Below are 8,430 nucleotides of genomic sequence, written 5' to 3' on the forward strand. Positions count from 1 at the left end.
CTCGTGTGCCAGGGTCAGGACACATGGCCTGCCGGTTCCCCTCTCTGGGCAGGCGGGTGGGTGGGCCAAGGGGCCAGACCCCATCTCCACACCCAGCTTCACAAAGGACCCCGTGCACAGGGTGAAGAGAAGCAAGACAGGACCCCGAGAAGTCAAGCCGGCCTCCAGCCCACCCAACCCGGGGGCACTTGGAGCAGACTCAGAGAAGGGGCCTCGCGGCTCTGAGTCCCAAGCTATACATCACAGTGGGGAGGGGGACCACATTAGAATAATGCGGGATTCGAGTGGGGTTGCTATAGCGACGTATTAGGGCAATACATCTAGGGAGCCCCGGCCCCTTGGTGATGTATGACTCTGCTTAGCTGAGGGGAGCAGGGGGAGGGGATCTATCCCGCCCCTCCAAGGGGAGCGCAGACACCAAACATTGGCTTCACTGGGGGAGAACATCTGCCTTGGACTCCGAAAATAGGCTCCTCAGAATCCTGTCAAGTCTGAGAGAGATGCTCCGCCAACCCAATCTCCAACAACCCCACCTTCGTCCATGCTCTACTTGGCTTGGGCCTCAAATCTCGGCCCCACTGTGCCCCGTGCCAACCGTAGCCCCAGCCTCCACCCCGGCCCCTCCAAGCTCTGTCCTTTCTGCTTCAGCGCCAAGGGCTACTCTCATACTATCTCCCCAGCACCCTATGGGGTTCACAGAACTGTATTGGGAGGGGGGACGTGGAGAAGGGGGGCATCAAAGGGAACAGAGGACAAGGAGGTGGAGATGTCCAGAAATGCTCCCCAGCCTTACCACTCAAAATTGTCAATTTGGGGCACCTGGTGGCTCAGCTGGTTAAGTGCCTTCGGCTCAGGTCATGATCCTGGGGTCCTGGGATGGAGCCCTGCGGGCTCCCTGCTCAGTGGGGAGTCTGCGTCTTCCTCTGCCTCTGCCCGGCCTCCGGGCTTGTGCTGTCTGTCTGTCTCTCTCTCTTGTTCACTCTCTCAAATAAATAAATAGGGCAGCCCGGGTGGCTCAGCGGTTTAGTGATCACACACAGCCTGGGGTGTGATCCTGGAGACCAGGGATCAAGTCCCACATCGGGCTCCCTGCATGGAGCCTGCTTCTCCCTCTGCCTGTGTCTCTGCCTCTCTCTGTGTGTCTCTCATGAATAAATAAAATCTTTTTAAAAATTAAATAAATAAAATCTTTTAAAAATGCTGTTAATTTAAGGGATGCCTAGAGAATGAGTCTGAGGGCACACATGCTGTCCCCTTCTCACCCACAGCCGCCCCGTGCCAGTATCTGGGCACCCACCCCCATCTAATCCCAGGTCTGGAAATCTCACTTCCCTCCACATAGCACCACGGCCACCGAGGGCGTGCAGCGGGAAACTAGCCCTAGAGAATACAGTCTATGGGGCTCCCCACAAAGGAGAGTGCGTTTAAAAAATCTTTGAGCAACGTGTGTGATGTTATTTTGCCAAAGTCGGGCCATGGACTCCCTTTCAAACTGTTCTATCAAGCATTTGTATTGGCTTGCCCCGGCTCAGAGGCCCGGGCCGCCAACCCCTTGGAGACCTCAGGGTAAGATTCTCCTGACATAGCCCCCTCTGCTGCATCCACCTGAGCATCTTGGTAGGGAAAAGGGCGACAGACAACCCCAGTAAAGAATCAGAGGTGTGGGATGCCCGGGCGGCTCAGCGGTTGAGCACCTGCCTTTGGCTCGGGGTGTGGTCCCGATCAGGGGATAGAGTCCCATGTCAGGCTCCTTGCAGGAGAGGGAGCCTCTGCCTGTGTCTCTGCCTCTCTCTGTGTGTCTCTCATGAATAAAAAATAGTAATAAATAAGTAAAAATTTTAAAAAAATACACAACCCAAAAGAAGTCTTCCTTTTTCCTTTTGAAAGTGACACCCTGGCCCTGTGCCAGAGAGGAGGATGTGGCTCCAGCAGGAGGTGGAGGATGCTGACCTGAGAAGTCACCCCCTCTCCCAGCAGACGACATAAGTATTAGGATAAGCCAGGGTAGGAGGCATTGCCCTCTCCATGGGCACACCTGTCCACCTTGCCCATGAACACACGTGCATAGGCACACATGCTTGCACACTCTGGCCCTACTCTGATGTTGTCCCCACAATAGAAGAAACCAGGTCCATCCTTGATTGGAAAGATCCCACGAAGGGTGTTTCTTCTCTCACTGTCCTTCATCCTATGGGTGCCTCCTTGCTCACACTCGCACAGATGGACATGCTCGCGTACAATACACACACACCCACTCACACACGAATGGAGCAAAGAGAACGGGAAGAGAGAGACTCAAAGAAGGTAAGTGAAGACAGAGTGTGTGTGCCCAGAGGGCAGTGCCTGGGGTGGGGGTGGCAGGGTGCCCAGGGCACTGAGTGGGCAGGAGAGCCTCATGGCTTCCTCTCTTCCCTAGCCAGCGACCAAAGGTCAGCCCAGGCAGCTCAGCCACGTGCAGTCCATCCACCCCCATCGAGTCATGTGAGACCAGGACCAAATCTTCATCAACATGCCATTGTCCTACAGAGCCCAGCCTTGGGCTGAACCGGACCAGCCCCCTCTGGCCCAAGACTAGTCAGTGCCCCTCCAGAACCTAAGGTCTCTACCTGAAGGGACCATCGGAGGAGGGTCTTTTAGCCCCCACCTTGAGGACAAGCTGGGTGATGCTCCCCAGGATCCTATCCCTCTTTGGGATTTTCCATCCCCTTCTGAGAAATAGGAAGAAGCTGGCTTTCCATTTGCACTGAGAGTGCCTGGGTGGGAGCCTCGAGTAGGGGAGCAAGGGCCTGCCGTCTCAAGTTCCCTCCGAGGGGCACATAACACCATCCCATGTCACCCCTCCCTGCCCGTTCCCCCAAATGCTCTGGAAGGGAAAGAGAGTGAAGCAGAGAGGCTTGAAGAGTTGCCCTGAAGGTCATCTTGCACGTCAGCACTAGGAGGGGCCCCAGAGCCCCTTGCGCCCTGGCTCCCGGCCTGGACCACAACACAGGCCCCATTGACTCCTGGGCACCCTTTTTCCCAAGATGCACGCAAAGCTGTGGGCTTGTGGTTCCTGCCCACGGGCCCCTGGGCCCACAAGGCTCCATGGAGCCTGGCCCCACAGGACCCACCCAGGGAAAGAGGCCAGAGCTGGCGGGCTGGCTGGCCGTGGGTGGACGCAGCTCCCAAATGGCCAGCCTCCTTCCGAAGAAGGAAGGGACCGACACAAGAATCTCTTGGATCTGGGCTGAAGGCCCTCATGGCCAACGTCCAGACCCCATCCTACCCACCCTGGAGTGGAGCCAAAGATACTGGGGACCTGGCTAGGGCAGGTTCTTCACCAGTACCTGTACCCACCCCTTATTCCTTGCAAAACTGAGGAACCCCCGGCCCCACCATGGAGACTAAACCTGGGGCAAAGCTGCCCTGGCCCACCCTCTGTCTCCTAGAAGGGGGAGTCCGGAGAGGAAAGACGGTGTGTCTGGGGGAGGGGGACTGGAGGAAAGCTGGGGCCAGGAAGGGGAGGGCTGTCCCAGCAGGATGACAGAGAGGTGATTAAACCCACAGAGAAGATTGATAAGGGAGCTGAACAGCTGCAGCTCTGCAAGGTGGGCTGGGGACAAATCTCATCTTGTCCTGGCAGCATTCAGAGCACCGGGGGCAGGGGGGGGGGGGGGGGCTGGGCCAGCCCGGATGAGCTCATGACCTCCAAGAGCTCCCAGGGCAGGGATGGGGAGTGGGGGGGCTGCTCCCACCTCTTCCCCTCAAGGCCTCTGAGGGTGGCTTCCAGAATCCAGCCCCCATTCCTGCCACCCCGGAGCTCCCTCCCCACCTGCCCCCCCCCAAGCGCACCTGGGCAGCGTGCCCCTTCTCACCGGTGCCCCCTTCACCCATAGCATCTCTGCCACAGCTCTCACTCTCGTTATTATTAGATGTGATTTACAGCGGAAACGCTGAGTCAGACAAACCAAGGCTCCCCAGACAGAAGCAGTGGCAGAGGAGAGTCCAGGGCAGGCGGCCCCCTCTGGACACCGTCCTCAGGAGACGGGGAGCTCATCTCCCCCGTTTCTCCTGTCCGCTCCAGGCCCAAGATCCTCACCCAGGTCTCTCGGACACCCAGACCCCCTTTTCGGACGCCCACCCGGCCTCCTGGCCGGATCCTGCCGGCCCAGATCTGCCTTGGCAAGTCAGAAAACAGCCCAGGGATCCCAAAGTCTCCAAGTCCCGGTGGCTCCCCTGAGCCGTTTCCTCAAACCAGGGCTCGTGGTTCGGAAGGCAGCCCTGATTCCCAGGGATGCAGACAGGCAGGAAAAGTGCACTGCTGGGGTCCCAGCCCCCCACTCTGCAAGCAGGGAACACTGGCACGGTGCGTTCACGTGGGCGTCCAAAGGCACCAGGATGCGTGGGGAGCACACGCTCCTGCTTCCACCTTGCTCAGAAGAGCTCAGTGGGCAGGTCCATCTTCACTCCCTGGGTCTCTGACTCCCTGGCAGGGAGGAACTGGGCATTGTTGCCAAAAATAAACGTTCCCTCTCCCGCTCCCTGGCTCTCAGCTCCCGCTCATTAGGATGCGTGGCGTTTGGCTGCGGTCCCACACCTTGCAGCTCATTATAAATATGCAGTCGCTGCTGGCGCTACCCCAATCATCTCTGCAATCAGAGCTTTTAATTAGGTTAATTAAATTGTATCAAATCTCGCAGGGACGCAGTTCACTGATGCTGATGAGGCAGCCAAAACAGACCCCAGCTCCTCCGCTAATGAAGGCCGCTGCCTGCCTGCGCAGTGAGGGAGCCCGAGCGCATAATAAACGGGCGCGTCCTCTGGGAGGAGCTGCTGCCCAGGCCCGGCTCTGGGGACCTGGCAGGGGGTCCACATCAAGCCCACCAGGCTCCAGCTGCAGCACAGACTCCCACCCCGGGGACCACCCCCTTCACTGGAGAACTAACCGGGGCAGCTTGGGAGCCCGGGCAGGTGGGCAGTGTCAGCACCTGACACTTGCACGCGGGAAACCGGGTGTGGCCCCCAAGATCCACTGATTTCATCTGAGGTTCCCTCCCTACCTCTCTCCCAGAATGGCCCGACAAGGCCAGGGCTCCATCGCCTAAACACACACACACACACACACACACACACAGCCCTGTCACTGCCCCTCTCAATTGTCTTATTAGCCAGAGAGGCCAGGCTGGGACTGGAAAGCTCACCCAGCCATTGCTCGCCTGGTCTCCATCTGCCATGGAGGCCATCTGCCCCCGTCGGGGGCAGGCGGGGAGCAGTTCATAATGCTACCAGCCAGTAACGGGGCGGGGGGGGGGGGGGGGAGGGGGGGAGGGGTGCGGCCCCCTAGTCTCCATGTGCCAGATGGATCCTGCAGCTTCCCACCTACCACTCCACCTAAAGAGCCCTCTCTGAGGGAGGGACTTGCCCTCGACCTCCTGGGATCAAATTAGCTAGAGATGGGAGGCGGCGTCCCTCCCCAGCCCCTGCGGATCCCGAGCTGACGGGCCAGTCCCTTGGCGATACCGTTGGCTGCTGGAGACCACAGGCTCCAGAGCCAGAGGGCTCTGCAAAGGCTCTCCCCTGCCTTAGAGCAGGAAGGCAAATGCTGCTACCTCCAAAGGGGCTGTCCCCAACCCTCCACTTGCCCTAGCTCCGACCTCTCTTAACCCCTCAGTCACTGGTCTCTGTGGCCGAGCAGCTGAGGAGAGAGGATGGGGAAATTTCCAGTGCTCTCGGGACGTGTTGTTTCTGCTGTAAACGCTGGGGTTTTTTTTGGGTTTGGAAAGGTTTTTTTTTGTTTTTTTTCCACTCAGTAATGTAAAAACATGAAACCTGAAACCAACCCCCCACATTTGTCACCTCAAAAGAGAAGCCTTTGGGGTAACTGAGAGAAAGCTGTAAATGAGTCAGGCTGATTCAGGGCGGGGGGGCGGGGGAGGAGCCTGCCCAGCTGCCTCCGGGGCACCACAATTTCATTAACACTTATGATCTGAGCAAGGCCATCAGGTGACAGACAGCAGAAGGAAAGGAAAGGAAAGGGCTTCCTTCCCACCCTTAACCCCAAACACAGCAGCTCCCAGATAAACTACTCTTGCCTAGAAATAGCTAGGTCCCGGGCTCTCTTCCGGCCCAAGGTCTACCACCACCAAAAAAAGGGGGCTCAGGACTGTACCTCGGTCCCAGCACCAAGCACCCTGTTCCCCTGACACGAGAGGACACGGCTCTTGTCATTATCAGGGTTAACAAGTGAAGCAGACGAGACTGGACAGAGACAAGTAGGTGAACTTTGGTTACGAGAGATACAGAACCTTCCACATGGAATGATGATGGGTCCGGCGATGAGAACACGGAGATTCCATACAGGGAGTCTGCAGAGGCAGGAGAGATTTTTTTTTTTTCTTTCCTCTCTCCGACTAGAGCAATTTAGGAAAGAACAAGCAGAAGCATGACCCGGGCAGCCTCTTGAGCTTCCAAACTCTAAGGGGTGGACTTGGGAAAACCAGCTCTGCCTCCCGGAGTTTCATAGCTTCTCTCCAATCCTTCCCTGCACTTTCTGCTGAGACAGACCCACGGAGCTGGGTGAGGGCCCCTCCAGCAGGGAGGCCCGATGACCAGCCCCCCACAAGACAGCATGCACCCTCTGACCCCAGGAGGCAGCCGCCCGAACCAAAGAAACCTGCGGGCTCAGCCCTGACAGTATTCCGGGTCCACCCCCAATTCCTCCACTCACCTGGGGCTTTGGGCCAAGACTCCCACCCAAGCTACGGCCCACCCTTGCCCAACACCCTGTGCACGAGGCTGTGAACGGACGCGCTGGGAGAGCTTGAGGAAGGAGGCCAGCACCGCATACCCACTTGCCTCACTGGTTCAAGTCCCAACAGGCCCTGGCCTCACCGGCCTCCACAGGCAGGCAGAGCAAGTCTGCGTCTGCTGGCTGCCTTCCCTGCTGGAGGACGTGCAGCTCTAATTGTTCACCGCCCCACAGACAGCAGCAGGGGAGAAATAGCGAGCTACACACAAACCCCCACAACCGCACGTGGGGAGACCCCTCCCATTTCCCCGGTGGAACCCCCCTCAATGTGGGACTCAACGACAAGCTTCCTCCATAGGCCTCACTAGAAATACGAGGGGAAAGCCCTTTCCTGCCCCATCTTTGTCTTGGGGACACAATCTCAAAGTAAGGGAGCAGGGGTAGAGAAAATCTTTTTCCCAAGAGCTCTCCCCTATGGCATTAAATCCAGTAAATAAATACGCACTAAGCACCTATGGAGTATAGGACGCTTCCAGCAGAAGCGAAGAGTGCGGAGAGTAGACACCTGCACCCAGAGAAACAACCCCAGTGAAGGGGCAGCAGCTCCACCTACTGGGCCTTTTCCTACCCTGTTGCCAGGCAGCAGTTCCCTCCGGAGTCAAAAAAAAGATTTAATCTGAGAATAAAGCTAGGGCTTGACACTCTCCTGCTTGAGTCAGAAGGGCTCTAAGAAGCGGCAATGGAATGGAACCAAGGCAGGATAGTGGGGTTCTCTTCTGGGGAGACCTGGGTGTTCCACATCAGCTACTGGAGCTGACGCCTTGGAGACCTCGTTTGCACAAGACCTGAACCACACAAGGTCTGACTCACAAAAATGCTTTCCACCTCCGTAGGCTGCCCACATGCCCCTCGGCACAGCCAGAGCAGGCTGCCACCAAGAGCCCAAACCACTGGTTGGGCCTGGAGGCGTGGATCCTAAGGAAACAACAGTCTCTCCCCTTCCCAAGTAAGGGGCCAGGAGTCAGCCATCCCACTGAGCACCAAAGCATAAAGTCCTGGCCTGTTCTCAGGACTCATGAGGCTGGAGCATGTGTCTTGGGTTAATCACAAGCTCTCATTGGGCCTCAGAAACAGCCCTCGGTGTAACAGCAATTCAGGACACTTAGCTTTATCCCTGTATAATTCTCTCCCTCCAAACTGGCACTTACGGTACTCCAAGAGGATGGACTTTCCTGCTCCATTTGGCCCACGCACACACCTCTTCACACGTGGCTGTGTACCTATAGAACATGCGAGGACCTTGCGTGTAACCTCTGGGCGTGAAACCCTGGTGGCGTGTTCATGTACCCGGTCTACAGGTGTGCATGCACCTGTGTTTATGAGACCTCAGCCATGCAGATCTTGCATTATCTATTAATTTGAGATCCAATCAAGTGCACGTACCTCTGTGTAAACGTTAAGCTTCAAGAGAACGCATTAGATATACTCCTCACCTCCCACCCAGTAAGGACAAGAGACGGAGTCAGAGGAGCAGTACCAAGTTGCTCTGTGCTAGGAACAGACAGCTGCTCAGTGTACCCACTCCTCTGTCCAATACCCATGGGATAAATCCCTTCCTTGGCTCAGGACTCAAGTCCCCAGACCCCCGTGTCATAAGACCATTAACATTCACTTAGCTCACCACCTCCCCAAGAGGAAGTTCA

The sequence above is a fragment of the Canis aureus genome, chromosome 13 (assembly GCF_053574225.1).
Source record: "Canis aureus isolate CA01 chromosome 13, VMU_Caureus_v.1.0, whole genome shotgun sequence".
NCBI lineage: Eukaryota > Metazoa > Chordata > Mammalia > Carnivora > Canidae > Canis > Canis aureus.